We start from the raw sequence: 21,715 nt of genomic DNA on the forward strand, positions 1-21,715 counted from the left end.
GCGATTTGGATATATAAAAGCACATAAAATAATTGTTTATGTAACACACGATAATACTCGTGTGTTTTACTTGTAATCCCCCCCTTGAAAGCATATAAAAGAATTTAGAGAATATTTAAAAGGTAAATTAAGGGGTATGAACTCACTTGAAAGTTTGAAGATAGCGAGGTGGAAAACCGGGCAGAGTTTCGTCTCGGGAAACGGATTTTTCTCGGGATTCTCGGGAATCTCGGGAGTAAAATCGACCCTCGGGACTTGAGCAAAAAGACCAGAGCTTCGGGTTTGAACGGGCACGGAAAACGAGGCAAGATTGTGAGAGAAAGGAGAGAAATGAGCATTTTTCTTGGAAGCCCTCGCATTCTATTTATAGGAAGGCTGAACCGCCTCGGTACGCGGGGCGTACGCTCGTACGCAGCGCGTACGCGTACGTCATGCATGACCGAAGCCTCGACTGCCTCGGCTTCGGATGGGACGGATTGGATGGGGAGGTCGGTCGGATGGGACGGCGGGTCGGATGGGACAGCGGATCGATGGTCTTTATATCCACGCGTAGGTGAGACTACGCTCTACAACTTTCGTTTAGACTCCGTCGGCAAATTCCGAAATTCTTTTTTTATTATTTATATTAGAACTCATCGTGTTTAAGGAATTTCTTTGAAAATTCATAACTTCTTTATCTGATGTCGGTTTTTGCCAGACTTTTTACCGCTGAAATACCATTGTCGAGACCTTCGATTCTCGTTTAGGTCATTCCGGCCAAAAGTCACTCGATCTCCGATTCGAGTTTTCAGCTGTCTGTTGTTAAGCTGAACTTGGAAAAATCATAACTTCGATATATGAAATCGGATTTGGGCGGTCTTTTTACGTACGATCATGGTTTAAAGACATTTAAACGTAGAAGGAATTTAAATAGAACTATTTGTACATTTTATTATGAAAGTAAATTTTATTACTCAAAAGTGGTTACAATACTTGACCCATTTAGGTCATTTCAAAGAGTTGAAATATCGGGTTGTCACATCCTTGTTAGATAACCCTAATAGCCTTACTATATATAAGACCCTTATGACTCAAAAACGTGGGGAAACCTCTTTTCTAGGGTTAGAACACGTTTTGGGCAGCCTCCATCCTCTCTCCTCTTCATCCTCTTGCTTATGGTGTTTGTGAACCATTAGAGGAGTGACACTTGTGACTCTAAGCCTTCCAAAGTCGATTCAAGGAGGAATTAGGATTGTTATTACTGCATAACAATCAAGGTAATATCTTAAACCTAATTATATGTTAATATTGATTTCCATATGCTAGAATTAGGGTTTATAGTCTTGGATTCAAAGCATGTACAATAGAGAAACCTAGATCCAAGCATTAGGGTTTGTATGAGCACATAGGATGTCTTATGACCAAAACCCATCACTTACGTCCCGGCACATGATCAACCAAATTCCAAACTTGGTTATCATACATGGATTGGATCTCGCTATCCATTGCCTCTTTCCATTTCGCAGACTCCGGGCCTGCCATGGCTTCCTTATAGCTATTAGGTTCATCAAGATTTACTAGTGTACCATCACTAATATACGTGTCCCCTTTGGTAGTAATATGAAAGCCATAAAACTGGGGATGAACTCTAACTCTATCGGAACGTCTAAGAGGTAAGGACTCGTCAATCGGTTCAACCGGAGTTTCCTCCTCGGGTTGAGTGCCAGCGGTAGAGGTTCCTTCATCTACCGATTCTTGAATCTCTTCAAGTTCGATTTGCCTCCCACTGTCTCCTTGGCTTATGAGTTCTCGCTCTCGGAAAACTCCTCTCCTCGCAACGAAGACAACATTGTCCTTCGGTCTATAGAAGAGATATCCAAAGGATGTTTGCGGGTAGCCGATGAAAATACATCGCTCACTTCGAGGTTCGAGCTTGTCGTGAGTATCTCGTCTTACGAAAGCCTCACAACCCCAAACCTTGATATGTGCCAACGAGGGAGCTTTCCCTGTCCACATCTCGTGAGGTGTTTTGGCAACCTTCTTAGTAGGGACTCGATTAAGGATATGGGTGGCAGTCTCTAAGGCATACCCCCAAAAAGAGATAGGTAGTGAAGCACGACTCATCATAGAGCGAACCATATCCAATAAGGTTCGATTACGCCTTTCTGCCACACCATTCAACTGCGGTGTCCTAGGAGGCGTCAATTGTGAAAATATTCCACACTCCTTGAGATAATCGTGGAATTCAAGACTTAGGTACTCTCCTCCTCGATCGGATCGAAGCATCTTGATTTTCCTGCCCAATTGATTCTCCACTTCATTCTTGAACTCTTTGAACTTTTCAAAGGTTTCTGACTTTTGCTTGATTAAATAGATATACCCATATCTACTATAATCATCGGTAAAGGTCACGTAGAAGCGGTTCCCATCCTTCGTGGTTGATCTAAATGGTCCACATACATCGGTATGTATTAGGTCCAACAAACCTTCGCCCCTTTCACATGTACTCGTGAAGGGTGACTTAGTCATCTTTCCAAGTAAACAAGACTCGCATGTGTCATCTTCCCTAAGGTCGAATGACTCCAACACTCCATCCTTTTGGAGTTGGGCTATGCGTTTCTTGTTGACATGTCCAAGACGACAATGCCACAAGGATGCTTTATCCATACTAGTGGAAGAATCAATATTCAAAACATCATTTCCTAAGTTATCAAGAATCATAACGGTTTCATATACTCCATTACATGGTATAGCTTCAAAGTAAAAGATAGCATTTAGATAAGCTAAAATAGAACCATTCTCATTATTAAAAGAAAATCTAAATCCTTGTCTATATAAACCATGAAATGAAATGATGTTTCTAGCCATTTCTGGCGAATAGGAACAATTGTTCAAATGTAAAACTAAACTATTCCTAAGCACTAAAGAATACACTCCAATCTTGGTCACAGGCGACGGTCTTCTGTTCCCCATGATTAGATTGACCCTTCCTTGCTCCACATCCCTACTTCTTCTTAGTCCCTGCACATTAGAACAAATGTGATAACCACAACCAGTATCAAGAACCCAAGAAATAGCATGATTAGAATCGTTAGATTTGATTGTGTATATACCTGTGAAATATGGCTTGATCTTTCCCTCTTTGATTGCTTGCAGGTAATCTGGGCAGCTTCTCTTCCAATGTCCTATCTTGTGGCAGTGGTGGCACTCTGCCTCCTTTGGGTTAGAGCAGGGCTTAGCGGGATCAACTTTGGTCCCACTAGAAGAGGCACCATCTCGGGCTTTAACCTTGCGATGGTTCTTTGATGAAGCCTTCCTCTTCTTTCCCTTTCCTTGACCAATATCCAAGACAGGAGCAGCGGGCGGATTGGGAGCAGGTGCAACAGACTTGTCTTTGAAGTTGCTCTCAGGGACCCTCAAGAGACCTTGGAGTTTGCTTAGGGTGACCTCTTTTTTGTTCATGTGGTAGGTCATCCTAAATTGGTTGTACATCAGAGGCAAAGAGTGAAGCACCATGTCGATTGCCAAGTCTTCACCGAAGTCAACGTTTAACTTGCGAAGGCGGTCAACATACCTTTGCATCTTTTGCAGGTGCACGGTAAGAGATTCTCCATGACCCATCTTAGCGGAAATCATGTTGGTGAAAATCTCATAACGCTCTTGTCTCGTGTTCTGGTGGTATCTCTCCAATAAGTCTTGGTGCATCTCGTACGGGTACATGTCCTCGTAGGACTTTTGGAATTCGGAGTTCATGGTGGCGATCATGATGCAATGTACCTTCGTTGCATCTCGCTCATGAGTCTCAAAAGCGGTGATTTCGGCGGGAGTAGCAATTTCGGGGTTGATTTTATCGAGCTTCTCATCGAGGACATACTCCTTATCCTCATAGCGAGCAATGGTGCGAATGTATCTTATCCATTCGCTAAAGTTCGTTCCATCGAAGGTGACCTTTTGGCAAAGGCTCATCAATGTGAAAGAACTAGCAGCAACGTTGTTTGCGTTCGACATCTACAAAAGAAAAGGACAAAGATAGATTAGAATAAGAATCCCTAATTATCACCCAATAAGAAAAATTAGGGCTAGGATCCAACAATAACATTTACATACTAGAAAAGGGATGCCGTAATCTAACATGCAAATAAATTGAAGGTAAGTGAATGACGATTCACTAATTCTCCATTACAAAACTTAAACTATTAGTCCTAAGTGTTTTTGAGAATTCCTAGGTTCGGATGAGATTCATTGAAACTATTCAATGGCATGTTTAAATCTCGAGATGCCCCTCTTGTTTGTGACTGGGATACCGAGGATCACAAAGCGGGTGTGAATTACCATGCAAATTCACATGGTGCCTTCATTGTAACGATCACCTATTCGATGTGCCGGTAAACCACACACGCTCCATCGAACTATGATAAACAATGAATCACCCTTTGCCACCTTTGCTTAGAACCAATTAGTGTGCCAGTAAACCACACACGCTCCACTAACTTCTTAGCAAGGGTGCAAAGTGTAATTTCATGGGATTGCATCAATTCACTTTTCCTAAAGTAACTAAGATTGGGAAATTTTTAAAATATGTGTAGTTACTTTATATTTCTTATTATACTTTTAATGAGAGGATGAGGTTGCCCTATCCTACCCGTTCGGCTAACGACCCTCCACCAATCAAGCAAGCGGTGGGTGTGAGTGTACACCCATTAAGCGCCATTTTATAGGTCGCAACCTTATACCCACCTTATAGATCGGTTTCGTGAATGAGGCCTACTAACGGTAAGACTAGCATTTAGTTATACATATATATATTATTCTAGTAATATCCTATTAGTATAGGGTTGTATTTTAAAACTTTTAAAATCTAGGGTTTGAAATTTAAGTTGTCTAAATTAAAACTTTTAATCACAAATATAAATTTCAAAACTTGAGGGCAAGTTTTAAACATTTAAAACATGGAGGATCAAATAACAAATAATTCCAATTAACAATTAATATCATAATTATCTATATTTGATTTTATTCAAGATTTCTTTAAAAGATAATTACCAAAATAATTTAAAATAATTAATTAATTATCATATAAGGAAATTAAATATTTTATTAGTTGATAAATACCTTTAACTAGATCAAGATAATAATCATATATATCAAAAAATCGGATTTAGATTGATCTATTATGATTAAGGTAAGTTTCCATAAGATAATTATGAAAAAATCCCGAATCTGGCCATTCCTGACGCCTGGACTCGCCGAGTGCACAAAAGGACTCGCCGAGTCAGGCCTACTCGCCGAGTCCACTTTGGAACTCGCCGAGTCCATGACTCAGAAACCTAAAAATCGAATTTTGCAGGTTTGTTTCAGTTAATCAAGCAACAATTTAAAGAAAACCAAGCTAGGCTTTGATACCACTGATGGGTTTTATCCATAAGAACTTTCCTATGTGCGCATGCAAAACCGTAATGCTTGGATCTAGGCTTTCTAATAAACATGCATTGAATCCAAGACTTCTAATGACTAACTAAGTTAAATAACAACATTGAAACAGATCTAGAATCATACCTTTGAGTTCCTTGTTGATCTTGAGGTCTTGGAGCTTCTAGAGTCACAAATGTCACTCCTCTAATGGCTTACAAACACCAATAGCAAGAAAGATGATTTAGGAGAGAGAAGAGGGAAGGAAATCAGCCAGGGTTCTCTTACTTTAGGAGAGGTGCCGATTTCCTTATGCCATGGGGTCTATTTATACTTGTAGACTCCTTAAGGGTTACAACCTAAACCCTAATTAGATAATCTTCTCTTAAGGCTATCTAAATCCTTTCCATAGATAAGCCTTGGACGAATTAGCTATCCTTTTAGCTTCTAGAATTCGTCCCTTGTATATCTACAAGGATTTTCAGTCTAAAGCTTAACTATCAAACAATTGACAGTTTATACCCCTTTATTTAATTAATCTCTTTAAGTCACCAAATTAATTCTAATTAATTCTATGACTTATATTAATCAAATAACAATATATTATTCATTATATTATTCTCATAATATATTAATAATATTTACTCTCTCTTAATAAATCATCCTATCAAGTTGCTATGGTGAAGGCAACCCAAAAGGACTATGCACAACCGGGTCAAATACTTGCCTAATATAGTTGCAGCCTTAGACACTATTCCAACAGTCTCCCTCGGTTTGCAATCGTAGCTCTCAAAGACGCTGTCAAACTCTGATCTAATCAATCTTGTCCTTTAGATAAGGGATCGTACAGTCCTCTATTAGATATCATGCTGACAATCCTATGGAATGGTTAGTCAAGCATTTAGGTTTCTCAATCTCTAATTTATTTGACATAGAACTTAATCAAACACATCAATTCAGTTCTGACCGGGCCCGGCACATAAGTCAAATCAAATCATCGAGCGGCCGAGATATCGCTTTTACCTTCTTAGATAAAAGTTACAGATAAACTTCGACTTATATGCATTTACTTATTTATTAACCAACTGTACACAACAATGCGTTTTATAACACCACTTTACTGATGCGTTTTCGCATTATCAATGTACAATCAATTAACAAATAACAAACCATGTATCTAGGTTTTAAGACTATATTATATTATCGTCTTGCGATCACCTTTTATATCGTATTCCATAAGGTGATTCCAGCAAGCGCGGGTTTGTTCCAATGCTCAAAACTAGTTCATAAGCACTCATGAACGTTGCAGCAATCCTTTGCTATGTCTAACACCATTAAGACATTCTACACACCAATTCATGACAATCTTCATTCATATCTACTTCCAACATATGAACGATTATGGACCATTTAAACAATTTCTATTATTCTTAATAATCTCAATTATTCTGGAAGTCAAAACATGCAAAGTGAAACAATAGTTAAACAATTAACATAAGACAGTAACATTACTTATAAATAAACACCTGAAGTACAATGACTGGAAGATCAAATCTAAAAGATCAATTAACAATGGTGAATATATATACATACGAATCAAACCTCATCCTATTTAGAGGGTTTCAAATCCTCTATGTGATTGAGAGAAAACTAATCAGCCATTCAGCCCCACCTTGAGCTTCACTGATCCAATGAAACCTTCCTTAGCCTTTACACGCAACTTCAGTTGCCTCTGGCTTCAATTGTTTGTGTATACACTTTTGACCTCCTGTAGGAAAAAAAAACAACAGAAGTTTAATGATATGAGAGAAAAAAACTAATGTTTAAAACAAAAGGGTAAAATACTACAATCTCCTGTCCGATCATTCAAAAGTATCACTTCTTAGTGTCTTGGCAATTTTCCACGATAATTTTTGTTTAAATAAGCATGAAAAAAACATTAATCGTAAACATTAACATTTATCAAATGTTAATACACTATTCTTAAGGTCAAATCCATGAAACAGTGCCTTATATTGTGCTCACTGCTAAAACATGTTCTTGCGTGCTCAAGATAATATCACATGTCCATCCAAAGATTGTAGCTTAATTTTCACTCTTTCTCAAACCTCACCATCCCTATCTTAAAATCCAATCCCTCAAGGCGGATTACGCCAGTTTCTCACCATCGTGCACAACCATGAGTCTTCATTGCCGCCCAATGTTGTGTTCATTACCATCACCGCCACTACCCTGTTAGATAAATATGTCTTCTATTTAAAACCCTTGATTTTCAGAGGTATTCGCCTCCATCGATCTCTCCCTCCCTCTCTATCCATAAACATAGATTTTCATTTCTTATGTCTCTCTTTAAACCCTCTCTGTCAAAATAACCCTAATCGATGCTCTTACCAGGAACCCAAAAAAGAACCATACGGCTTTAAGAGGTACAATATTTGTTTAATTACAATTTTACATGTGTCAAACCCCCAAACTAGACGGTGGAAACGTCCGGAGTGGATGCATGGCCGGCCCGATACATGGGCGAGATGGGCCGAGGCCCAAGGCATCAGATCTGAGGAGGCATCATTTAGTCATGTGTTAACGATGTATATAGCAGTTTGGTCCAATAATTTAGCCCAAATTTTCATTTATGTTCTCCGATGCTAGGATGGAGGGCAAGGTAAAAAGCGTGCAATGGAATCGATGATGGAGATGTAATCGACATTTTTATTAGCTGATTGTCAATCGACGCCTAGAAAAATGAACTTTGTTGAAGAACGAGGAGTCGACTTCTTCTCTAAATCTAATTTCTACTTTTTGAATTCTCTTTCTCCTATATATAGTGATTTGGCGATATTTATGAGTTGGGGTTTTAACAAACTTTGTCATTCATTGTATTTCTTATTTTTCTGATTCCTAATTATAATTTCTCCTATTTTATCACTATTTTTGTGGTAGTTCGATCGTTGAAGTTGTATACTTGGCGTTCGTAGGATGAAACTTCAAAGCTATCGGCTAAAGAGGTAATTATCGGTTCTATTCTTCAATTTCTGATTCCCAATTTGTTTGGAATATATATCAGTTTTGTTTGAAATATGCATCTTTGATATCATATTTTTTTGTTTGATTATAGTAGTTTTGTTTAGGATGTTTAATTTTTAATTTCTTAGGGTTTGATTCAAGAGTAAGACTGTAAGAGTTGGAATATGTGCTTAATTTTTTAGTTCAAAATTAGGAGTTGCTATAGGCATGATTTTTGTGGTATGCTTTAGGTATAAGTTCTATGGTTTTATGTATGAATTTCAAGAGTTCCAATTTGAATTCTTATGCTTTGTTTATGTTATTAAGGAGGTATACTTTTCTATTGAATTTTGAACTTTTGATTATTTTGGATATTTTGAGGCATCAACTAGGGGAAGTAGTATACAATTTTCCATTGTTATTTGTTGCTATCAGACATAGTTTTTTTTAATTGATCTAATATTTATGATTCTATGATTCATTTTCCATATCACTTTACATACGAAAACTGAAAAAACACAAACTTTGGTAACTTTTTTTGGTTTTGAAACAACAGGGGTAAATTAGGAAGGATATTGATAACATTGTATGATCTCAATGACTCAATAGCATTGACTTTAGTTTGTTTTTTTCTAGTTTATAGATAGCAGGGGTAAATTAGGAAAGATTTTTATTTTAGATTTCTGCTTTGTATTTTTAGTGTATTTTAGTTCTTTTAATCTTATATCATCAATATCTTTAATCACTTTTATTTATTTTTTTATAGTTAAAAGTGTATTAAAATGGTGAAATCTTTTCATTGAATTTTAGTTAGTAGGATCTGAGTGAAATACCTGAGATTACAGATAATGAGCTGGCTGTGGCAAGAGAAGGAATAAAAATTGAGAACGGAAGACAATTTACAATCCAATTTCTTTGGAACAGAGCAAATGCATGAAACAAGGAAATGTGACAAATGGCTTCTGGAGCATAATGTAATGTTCTAAGAAAAGGCATTATCACCTTTGAAGAAGAAAATTTTGCTTGAAAACTAATTATATGTTGTTGAATACGTTTTTTTTATGATATATATATATATATATATATATATATATATATATATATATATATATTTGTAGTTATATGTGTGTATGTGTGTTTTTATATTGCACTTGTTTTGTATAAACATAGGGGCATTATTTTATCACTTTGCCCTGGGCATTAAAACTCAATGGACCGGCCCTGGGTGGATGACTTCATTTGTAGTATCACAACACATGCATTATAGTAATCAAAGTACAAAAAACCATTGCATTAATAAGTATAAGTTCTTACATGTGTTCAATCATTGTATATTGACACCAAAAATAGTTATAACAAAAGATAGAAGACATGACTCAAAACAGCTCCATCTTCTCAAAAGCTCGGGGAGTACCTGTCTACTGATTTCCTGAGAATACAAGTAATTTGAAAAGAGAGTATCAACATAAAGTTGAGTGAGTGCATAAGTATTTATGTTTGAACGTATGTTTTTTGTTTCTTGAATATGTAAATTGTTCCAGAAAAATCCTATATTTTTTGTTGTATATGAAAAGTAGTTTTATTCATATAAAACCGTTCTGTTTGTAAACCAGTGTTCTATATTTGTATTCTTTTGTATAAACTGTAAAAGTGAGTGTGTCTGGCTTCACCAGCTGTTAATGTAAACTGAGATGTAATACTGTAAAATTGTATTTTAGTAAACTGGTACTTTGAAAATGTACTCATGTTTAGTTAATTATACACCAACCGTATTATTAATATTTTTTGAATGAGTTATTATAACCATACTGAGACCAGATGGCCTGAAACAACGCTTTGATGGCGTCAAAAACTGTTGATAACAACTGTCACTCGTAGGCGTGTATGCCCGACTATAGCTAGCAGTCTGAGTGCGGGGTTGTCAATCCCAATATAGATCTATACACACTTGTTTCGATCCCTAACTGGAGATTACGGTTAAAATGTTAGGACTTTAACTATGTTGTTTAAATGAATTAAACAACCTAAATCTATTGACTCATAAAAAGCATATAGACGTTACGTGTATAATAGAAGCGAAAACCCAATCATTCTGAAATAAAGTATTGATAGTATGCTCCTGAATTAGTATTCTTAACATGTAATTGAAAAATGTATACCCTTTATTAGTTTTGAATCAAACCTTTGTTGTAAAATGGTATACTCTAGTATACTTGGTTCGTGAATTAATGTTCATAAACTATACCAATTTTAATTTAGGCATAATGTCTTGAAAGGGTAACGGACTTTCGACTTTGTTCACATTTAGTCATTAAACTTTTTTTCGTTATCTATTTGCCACTGAACTATTGAATCTGTTCACATTTTACCCTTATGACCGGTACCAGTCATAACGGTAAAATGTGAACAATTTCAATAGTTCAGTGGCAAATTGATAATGAAAAAAAATTTAGTGACTGAATGTGAACAAAATCGAAAGTTCGTTTCCCTCTAAAAGGTTCAATGGCTAAGTGTGAACAAACTTCCTCTTGTATAATGATTGAGCAAATTATTTATTTTTGTTAAATTATAGCAATATTTGTTGATGAAGAAATCTATGAAATAAAAAAAATAAAAAAATAAAAAAAACCTGAAAAATATATTAAAAAAATGAAAAACTGAAACCGAAATAAAAAATCGATGGTTTGGAATTTTCTAAATAAAACTGATGGGTTTTATCCATAAGAACTTTCCTATGTGCGCATGCAAAACCGTAATGCTTGGATCTAGGCTTTCTAATAAACATGCATTGAATCCAAGACTTCTAATGACTAATTAAGTTAAATAACAACATTGAAACAGATCTAGAATCATACCTTTGAGTTCCTTGTTGATCTTGAGGTCTTGGAGCTTCTAGAGTCACAAATGTCACTCCTCTAATGGCTTACAAACACCAATAGCAAGAAAGATGATTTAGGAGAGAGGAGAGGGAAGGAAATCGGTCAGGGTTCTCTTACTTTAGGAGAGGTGCCGATTTCCTTATGCCATGGGGTCTATTTATACTTGTAGACTCCTTAAGGGTTACAACCTAAACCCTAATTGGATAATCTTCTCTTAAGGCTATCCAAATCCTTTCCATAGATAAGCCTTGGACGAATTAGCTATCCTTTTAGCTTCTAGAATTCGTCCCTTGTATATCTACAAGGATTTTCAGTCTAAAGCTTAACTATCAAACAATTGACAGTTTATACCCCTTTATTTAATTAATCTCTTTAAGTCACCAAATTAATTCTAATTAATTCTATGACTTATATTAATCAAATAACAATATATTATTCATTATATTATTCTCATAATATATTAATAATATTTACTCTCTCTTAATAAATCATCCTATCAAGTTGCTATGGTGAAGGCAACCCAAAAGGACTATGCACAACCGGGTCAAATACTTGCCTAATATAGTTGCAGCCTTAGACACTATTCCAACAAAAACATCTAAATTTCTAATCTGATTTTGGTTGTACAAAAATTCAACTTTCGAATTTCTATATCTAAATCTCTCCCCCTTTTATAATCAAAAAATGATTATAAAACCAAAAAGGGAATGACAAAGCGCTTAATTCAGAAATTTTCTATCCAAAACTCCCCCTAAACAAATGGCATAAACATTTTGCTTCAATTTAGTCATTGAAATTTTTTAGAGGGAAACGAACTTTAGATTTTCTTCATATTTAGTCACTAAACTTTTTTACATTATCTATTTTCTACTAAACTATTGAAACTGATCACATTTTACCCTTATGACCGGTAACAACCGATCATAAGGGTAAAATGTGAACAGTTTTAATAGTTCAGTGGCAAATAGATAACGAAAAAAGCTTAGTGACTAAATGTGAACAAAATCGAAAGTTCATTACCCTTACAAGTTATTATCCTTATAATTTATATGTACTTTCTGAATTGATACAAACTGTTCATGAATGCAACCCGTTGCTCGACATGTTACAAAGGGTATTGAAATTGAATGAGTTAACCTTTATATATATATATATATATATATATATATATATATATATATATATATATATATATATATATATATATATATATATATATATATATATATATATATATATATATAATTTAAACGACAATCGGACAAATAACCGATACGCTAAGCCCACATCCAAACAAGGAAAATGAAATAAAGTGAGTTATCAGTCCTAAGCCCTTTAAATCTTATATATATATATATATATATATATATATATATATATATATATATATATATATGATTTTTGGGGAAAATATAAGTTTATAAAATCATTTAAAGAATTTAACATCTTGAAATACTTTTGGTGACTTGATGTCATTTTAACACAATTTAAAACCATTTGATTTGATGACAATTGAAATCCATTTTAGTAAGATATTTTGAAACCATTTTCTTGTAACAATAAATCCTTGTGTTAGACTTGTATCCCCCCCCTCCTCCCCTTCAACCTGTAAAAACTTTGAAAATACGGTGGTATGAACTCACCTTTTAAAGGGTGATTCGATTGATAATTTGATATAGGGTGTTTACTTCCACAAGTGTGATCTCATAGTAAAACAAGTCCTATATAGTAATTTGTATAGAATATATGCAACCAATTAGCTAATATAATCATAGGAATGATTAGAAACTGGACTAATTTGTAAATATAACCTACATATAGGAGTGTTAGAAGCTAAAATGGAGGCTGAATGGTGTTCACTACTAGGAGGGGTGTTCACGGCCCAAGAACATGAAGGGTTCATGGCCCTGTGTTCTTGATGAATGAAGAACAATTGTTGATCCTAAGCAAGTTTCTAAGAATATTTAAAGGTTTTCGGATGGGTGTTCTTCATGTTCTTCGCATGTTCTTCGTGTTCTTCGTGAAATCTAGTGAAATTAATGGATTTCAGCCTAGTATAAGAAGATTGAAGGATGTTCTTGAAGTGATAATAAGATCAAGAAATGATACCTATTAGATGTTATGAAGAACTAGTGATTAATACTTGAATATGATGAGAAAGGATGAATTTAGTATTTTCTTGAGGAGAGAGGTTGTTCTTGGCTGATGATACTTGAGAGAAAAAGGTTGGAATTCCGTTTGAAAGTGTAGAAATGAGCTAAAAGTCGGCTGAAATATATATATATATATATATATATATATATATATATATATATATATATATATATATATATATATATATATATATATATATATGAGGGTTCACGATCTGAAGGGGTTCACGGTCGTGAACCTCGTTTGCGGCCCTAAGACGGTTTGCGAGATTGCGGTCCGGCCTCGTTCACGGTCTGAGGGTTTGCGGCCCTTGTTCATGGCCGAAGTCTGATGTTCTCGGTTGCAAGGCTGCTGTCCGAAGGGAAAGAAAGAATGGTCTTCGGACTTCAAGATTTCACCTCTTAAACATATAACACTTATAAAACATTAATCCAATCCATTTAAGATAGAATAAAATTTAAGTTGACTTTAGTTGACCCAATTTTGACTTTGGTTGACTAGGGTTGACTTTACAAGAAGAAATTAACGGGATGTTACATTATCTCCCCGTTAGAGAGAATTTCGTCTCGAAATTAGGACTAAAGCCAAATTTCCGCTCTCCCTCCAGTAGACTCTGGTTATAGCTCTTACAGGACTTTAAACGTACACTATTATATATATATATATATATATATATATATATATATATATATATATATATATATATATATATATGGTTAGATTATTTTGTTTTCACTATCTATTGTGTGCATGTATGACTGATTCTGGACCAATCATTTTAGTTATTTTAAGAAAGTAATTAATGCATATTACATGTTGAAGATATAATGAATATTAATTACATCTTCAGCATTTAATATGCATTAATTACTTTCTTAAAATAACTAAAATGATTGGTCCAGAATCAGTCATACATGCACACAATAGATAGTGAAAACATTTGAACCTAACTCTCTCTCTCTCTCTCTCTCTCTCTCTCTCTCTCTATATATATATATATATATATATATATATATATATATTGTGAAGATGCGTATGACTAGAATACTAACAGGTGTTTATGCAAAATTGTTGTAATCCGTTATTTATTACATAAATAACAATAGTTGTACTCATTGACTAGATATTTCGTTTCCGTTTATTGAAAATAATCTCATTTGAATCATGTTTGTCAAAAATGACCCAATATTATCGATGTTGGCAAAAATGGTCCTTCATTTTATAAATTATCAATTAAGACTCATATTTTCCAAAAGGTGTCACAAGTGGTTAAAAACTATGTGAATTGTTGCAAATGACCCATTTCTTCTAAAATACTCGTTTAAGCAATTTTTGAATCAAATCATGGTTTTTGTCATAAAAATTTGTGACGTATACTTTGTAACATACTAGTTCTTGTATCTGTACATAATTTGTGAAATATGGTTCAAACTCTTGAGGCTTGCTCAAGCTTTCGAGTTCTTGAACTAATTCGTAAGGAGTTTTAATAACTTCAACACACATAACTTAGCATACATGCATAACAAGCAAATATATCAAGATTTAAACGAGGCTTTGACTTGTATCCTCCCCCAAAAACAATAAAACTCAAAAATAGGGGTATGAAGCTCACCTTGAGTTGGTTTATGGGATGATTGGAGTGATGGTGTGGAGATCTCAAACCTAAACTGTTGGATGAGAGGATGAACTTCCTTGGAGGTGATTTTATCCAAAGATTAGAAGAAGCTTGAAGACTTTAACTCCTTTTGAAACTTGGAGTTACTCTTGAGAGAAAATGGGAGTGGACAGGAGGTAAAATGACAAACGATGGTGGGGCTTTTTGGAAGGAAATCATCCAAACATAGGGATTATGAAATTTTGATGTGATATTTACTTGGGAACCCATTGGTTAATTTCATGGATATATGTTGAATATTAAAATGCATGGAAAAATGGGGAATAGCATCTAATCAACAAAGTCAACACTCTTATCCTTATCTTCTTCACATCGTTTGATTTAAAATAATACATTTAGAAATCTTAAATATTATTTTATGTAAATATGTTTTAATATTCAATTTTAGCTTAAAATAGGAGTATAAGGGGTCTAAGTTACGGAAAATACGAGTTTGGTGGGATTCCCGACGTCAAACTCTCTTAAAATGATGAAATGGTCCGAAATGGTCTAAAATCCGTAGTGGAGTCCTGAATCTGCGAGGCTCCGAAGTGGGTAAAGGGATTTCAGGAGCCAATTCAGTAGTTTCTGGAGTGATTGGTGCTTCCGAGCAGGTTCGGTTCCAGAGTGCCCTCTTCCGAGATGCAAAGGAGTCCAGTGCGAGATGGCTCGCTGGTTGATCCTTCCAGAGTGGTACGAAGTATTCCAAAGTCGGCAATTCCGAATCAGCAGATGTCTAGAGCGAGATTGTCCGGGTGGTAGGGTCCGTAACTGCGAGATTGTCCGGTTTCTTTAGAAGGTCCAAAGTCACTTAAGAGGTTCTGAATCAAGAGGTTCTGAACTAAGAAGAGAGGCTTTGAGATACATAGAGATATTTGGGAGTGATTTGAGAGAGATTTGATATACATAGAGAGATTTGAGATACATACATGCTTTGCATTATAACAATACATGGTTTATTAGGAACCATAATGTAAACTTTAATGTTTTAGCACAAGTCTTACAATAGTTGATGTTGACATGAGGAAGAAATTTCCTAGCTAAAAATGCTAGCTGTGACATCATCCCCTCGTTAGAGGGAATTTCGTCCTGAAATTCTTTTGAAAGGTAGGATCATGAATGAGAGAATAAGTGATGGTACTTCTGCTTCATCTGTTCTTTGCGTTCCCAATAGAATTGAGGTCCACGCTTAGCGTTCCATCGAACCTCACAATCGGAATGTGACTTTGTTTCGTGCGCTTCACTTCCTATCCATTATCTCGACCGGTTCCTCGATGAACAAGAGATTCTTGTTTATCTCGATCTCTTCTAGGGGAATGAAAAGGGTTTCATATGTTAAGCACTTTTTAAAATTCGATAACGTGGAACACGGGGTGTACGCTGCTGAGCTCCGAAGGTAGCTACAGCTTATGTGTCACCGGACCAATTCGGGAAAGAATCTCGAATGGTCTGATGTATCGCGGGTTTAACTTTCCTCGTTTCCCAAAATGGATCATCCCTTTCCAAGGAGAGACCTTTAATAGCACTCAATCTCCGACTTGGAACTCCAAAGGTTTTTGTCGTTTGTCGGCGTAACTCTTTTGTCGGTCAGGCGATGCTTGGAGTCAGGCTTTGATTTGGATTATCTTCTCTGTAGTTTCTCGAATGATTTCTGGTCATGTAAGGGTGTTGCTCGGTGATTTCCCTTTTGCCAGCTGGGTGTCACCCACTTCAGCCCAACAAAGGAGCGATCTGCACTTCCAGCCATACAATGCCTCAAAGGGAGCGACTCATATGCTCGTGTAGTAGTTGTTCTTATATGAAAATTCAACTAGGGGCAGGTGGGTATCCCAGGCTTTTCCAAAATCTATTACACATGCTCGGAGCATGTCTTCTAGAGTCTGAATAGTTCGCTCGCTTTGGCCATCAACCTGAGGGTGGTAGGCAGTGCTTATATCCAGTTGGGTTCCTAATGCTTTCTGGAGCGACTGCCAAAAACGAGAGGTGAATATACTATCTCGATCTGAGATAATAGATATGGGGACTCCATGAAGTCTTACCACCTCTTTTAGGTATATTCATGTTAGTCTTTCCATCTTGTACATCTCCTTTATTGGCAGGAAATGGGCGGATTTTGTTAATCGGTCAACGATCACCCAGATAGCATCCAGACCGTCTGCCGTCTTAAGTAATTTGGTTATAAAATCCATTGTTATTCTCTCCCATTTCCACTCGGGTATTCTGGGTTGTTGAAGTAAACCCGAGTGCTTCTGATATTCCAATTTCACTTTGGAACAAGTGAGACACTTTCCTACATAAGTGGCAATCTCCGCTTTCATATTCGGCCACCAATAATGTTGTTTGATATCCAGGTACATCTTATCGGAACCCGAGTGAATAAAGTACCTCGTTTTGTGAGCCTCATTCATTCTCAGGTCACGGAATCCACCGAACCTCGGTGTCAAGATTCAGTCCATAAGAGAATAGGCTCCATCTTTTTTGACTATCAGATTCTTTTCCATTTCGCGCAATGCCTCATTGGTGATGTTTTTTGGCTTCAAGGCTTACTGCTGAGCCACCTTGATTTGTGAGGATAGATGGGAATGGACGGCTATTGTTAGTGTCTTTACTCGGCGGCCCGAGTACTCCTTTCGGCTTAAGGCATCAGCTACCACATTTTCCTTGCCTGGGTGGTACTTGATTTCGCATTTATAGTCGTTTAGCAGTTCGACCAACTCTGTTGTCTCATGTTTAATTCCTTTTGATTCAAAATGTGATGGAGGCTCTTATAGTCTGTGAAAATGGTGCACATTGTACCATATAGGTAGTGGCTCCAAATCTTTAAGTCGAAGACCACAGCTCCTAGCTCGAGATCGTGGGTGGTGTAGTTTTCTTCATGGGTCTTTAGTTTCCTAGATGCGTAAGCTATCACCTTTCCGCGCTGCATAAGCACACAGCCTAACCCTTGATTAGAAGCATCGCAGTATACTACGAAGTCTTCCGTTCCCTCTAGCAAGGACAGCACTGGGGCACTGCAGAGGGCTTATTTCAGGGTTTGGAAGGCATCTTCTTGTTCGTAATTCCAATGGAAAGATACACCCTTCTGGGTGAGAGTGGTGAGAGGCTTGGCGATTTTGGAAAAATTCTAGATGAACCTTCGGTAATAACCAGCAAGGCCTAAAAATTATCGGATTTCGGTTGGGGTTCTTGGGGTTGCCCAGCCCTCAATAGCTTTAATCTTGGTAGGGTCCACATGTATTCCCTCTTCACGGACCACATGTCCCAAGAATTCAGCACTACGAATCCAGAACTTGCATTTGGAGAACTTTGAATAAAGCTTCTCTACTCTCAATGTTCCCAAAATCTATCGTAAGTGCTGGTTGTGCTCTTCCTCATTCTTAGAGTAAACGAGTATATCATCGATGAAAACAATCACAGAATTGTCGAGAAACGGCTGACAGACTCTGTTCATCAGGTCCATAAAGGTTGCGGGTGCATTTGTGAGACCAAAATGCATGACTACGAATTCGAAATGCCCATAACGGGTTCGGAAAGCATTCTTTGGAATATCCTCCTCTCGGACCCTTAGTTGGTGGTATCTGGACCTCATATCTATATTGGAGAAGTAGATGGCTCCTTAGAGCTGGTTGAATGGATCATCAATTCGAGGGAGTGGGTATCGAGTCTTGACAGTAAGCGTGTTTAACTCCCGATAATCGATGAACATTCTGAAAGATCCGTCTTTCTTTCTGAAAATCAGGACCGGAGCTCCCCAGGGTGAAAAGCTCGGCTTGATGAATCCTTTTAGAGAAGTTCGCTTAGTTAGTTTGATAACTCTTGCATCTCGGCAGGAGCTAACCTGTAGGGTGATTTGGCGATTGGAGTGGCTCCTAGTACAAGATCGATTCGGAACTCAACCTGACCCTCGGGGGGTATTCATGGCAAGTCCTCGGGAAAGTCACGTACTTCCGGAATATTGTTAATGTTTTTCTCTTCCTTTTTTTTATCCACGACATGATCAAGAAAGGCGTGATTCTTTTTATACAAGCACTTTTGTGCTTGGATGCAAGAAATGAGTCGGAGGTTTGTGTCGGGTTTATCGTCATAAACTATTAGGGTTTTGTTGTTGGGTAAATGAAGGCAAACGACCTTCTCGTGGAACATAATTTCAGCATGGATGGGGATTAACCAATCCATGCCAACAATAACATCAAAGCTCCTAATATTAACATGCATTAAATCGATTGGAAAGGAGTAATTATTTAATGCTAGCGTGCACCCTACGTAAATATCGTTGGTTGATTCTGTTTTACCATTGGCCATTTCGATCGTAAAAGTTTTGTTCAATTTGTGGGGATCTTGATTGAGTATGTGTTTGAATCCGTGACTTACGAAGCTCCACTCAGCACCACTATCAAATAAAATGCATGCATAAGAGTTGTTGAGGGGAAACGTACCAGTCACCACAGTTGGATCTTGCACTGCCTCTTCTTGCCCCAAGGCTACGACCCTTCCTGCTTTCTAATTTTTTTTCTTGGGGCAGTTGCGTTTATAATGGCCGGTTTCTCTGCATCTGTAACATGTGCGGCTGGCTCCGGCGTTGTTGTCATTGGTCTGGTTGTTTTGTTGTGGGGGCATCTTGCCATATCGAACATTGTGTCCTTTTCGATTGTAGTTGGTGCATTGGAAGTCGTTGCATGCCCCCGAAGTGGTGGTAATTACACTTGTCACATTTGGGATTGGAACCCGCGTATGACTTGGTTGGCGCTGTTGTGGTTGAGGCTGGGGCGGGTGGAGTTGGTGCGGTAGCAGAATGGACTGCTACGGTCTGTGGTTTCTTGAACTGCCCTGAATTTTGTCGCTGTTTTCATTTGTTCTCCCAGTTCTTCTTGTTCCCTCCTTCTTGTTTTCTTTCTCCCTTGGTCGCTTTGGTACTTTTCTTGTCGGTGTGATCATAAAGCTTCTTGGCTAGGCGCTTTCCACTGTCATAGGTCTCGGGTTTCAAGGCAATCACATTACCTTAAATGGGAGGCATCAATCCCCAGATGAATCGTTTGACTTTATTTCCCTCGGAGTTAATCATACCAGGACACAAAAGAGCTAGTTTGCTAAAACTCAAGATGTATGTGTCAATGTCTGAGTTCTACACCATAAGGTTCCACAGTTCTTGCTCGAGTTTTTGTACATCCCCTCAGGGACAATACTCGGTGATTAGCATCTCCTTGACTTCTTCCCAGGACATGACGTTTGCAACGGGGAGTGTCATGGCCTCAATGTGACCGTTCCACGGTGACAATGCATGGTCAATGAATGTGCAAGCCGCAAATTTCACTTTACTCCCTTCCGGACATTCTCATATTTCAAATACCGACTCAACCTTTTCGATCCATCATTTCAAGGCTATGACTCCTCCATTCCTGTTGAAAGTGTGGGGTCTTGCATTGGAAAAGTCCTCATAGGTACAGACTTTTACAGGCCCTTCATTCATTCCTTGGTGGGAGCTTCCTGTCCCTTGGCTATTTCCACCACCATTATTTCCGTTTTGAATGTGGGCTAGATTCATTGTCACTGCAGCTGAAACAGCCGCTTAGAAGGTTGCAAATTTCGTCTCCGGCAGGGCCGGCGGTGGTGGTGCTGCATTGTTATTTTTACGAATCGGTCTCCTTAGCATCTTTTTGTCATGGAACAGAAGGACAATGAGTATCCAATGTATTTTTGTTTCACGATTTCTTGATTAACGAATAATGTCGATGATTCGGTTGTATATAAGCAAGTGTGTGCATAAAATCAACATGTAATAATAGTAATACAGCACATAACAGGTAACACATCATGAGAAAATATATAGCCGTTTTCATTGTTGATAATCTTTGGAGTATATGAAAATTTGGCTACGTAAGGCATACAATTCATGAAGTGAAATAAAATCTGACAAAGTAACGACTTCACGAGTAGTGTAATCACTTGATCATGTAGTCGATAGTACATAGAGTAGTGCATAGAGGAAAATCATAACGGTAGCGAGTAAACGAGAACTAGTTGCAACGAGTAGGGTTTGGAAGTGCTGAAGACGAGGTAGATGCACCCTGAAATTTAGCCAGGTTGTGCTCGGTGGCCCGAAGCCGGGCTTCCAATGCTATCTAGCACGTCTGGTAGTCCCTGAATACCTCATGTGTCATCCTCTCAGCGCGCTCAACCGCAACCCTTATGGCCACCATTTGGCTGACGGTTGTCTGTGTCTGCTTGCCAATGTCGTGTGTCTTCCTTACCATCACAGGCAGGGCTCGGTCTGCAGGTCCACCGTGACTTAAATCGTAGTAGTCCCGGTTCATACCAAATGGAGGCCGTACCCCTTGTTAACGGCTCCACCTCCAGATCTCGTGCGCCCATTAGGGCGTAGGACCATTGGGGCCCATCCTGTATGGAGGCACCCTGACCATGTAGGCCGGATTGATGACTTCGGACTCAGTCTCCGAGTCATCTGCATCGCTGTCATCATCCTCTTCCTCATCTAAGTCAGCTACCGGTTCGGTCGGTCCTCCTATAGGCTCTTCCTCTAGCTCTTGCTCTGTCTCTTCCTCTGGCTCCAACCATCCACCATTTCCCTAGTTGGGGAAATAGGGATCAACTGGATAGTGGAATCCGCCCATAGTGTCTA

This window comes from Lactuca sativa, chromosome 4 (assembly GCF_002870075.4).
Source record: "Lactuca sativa cultivar Salinas chromosome 4, Lsat_Salinas_v11, whole genome shotgun sequence".
Classification (NCBI taxonomy): domain Eukaryota; kingdom Viridiplantae; phylum Streptophyta; class Magnoliopsida; order Asterales; family Asteraceae; genus Lactuca; species Lactuca sativa.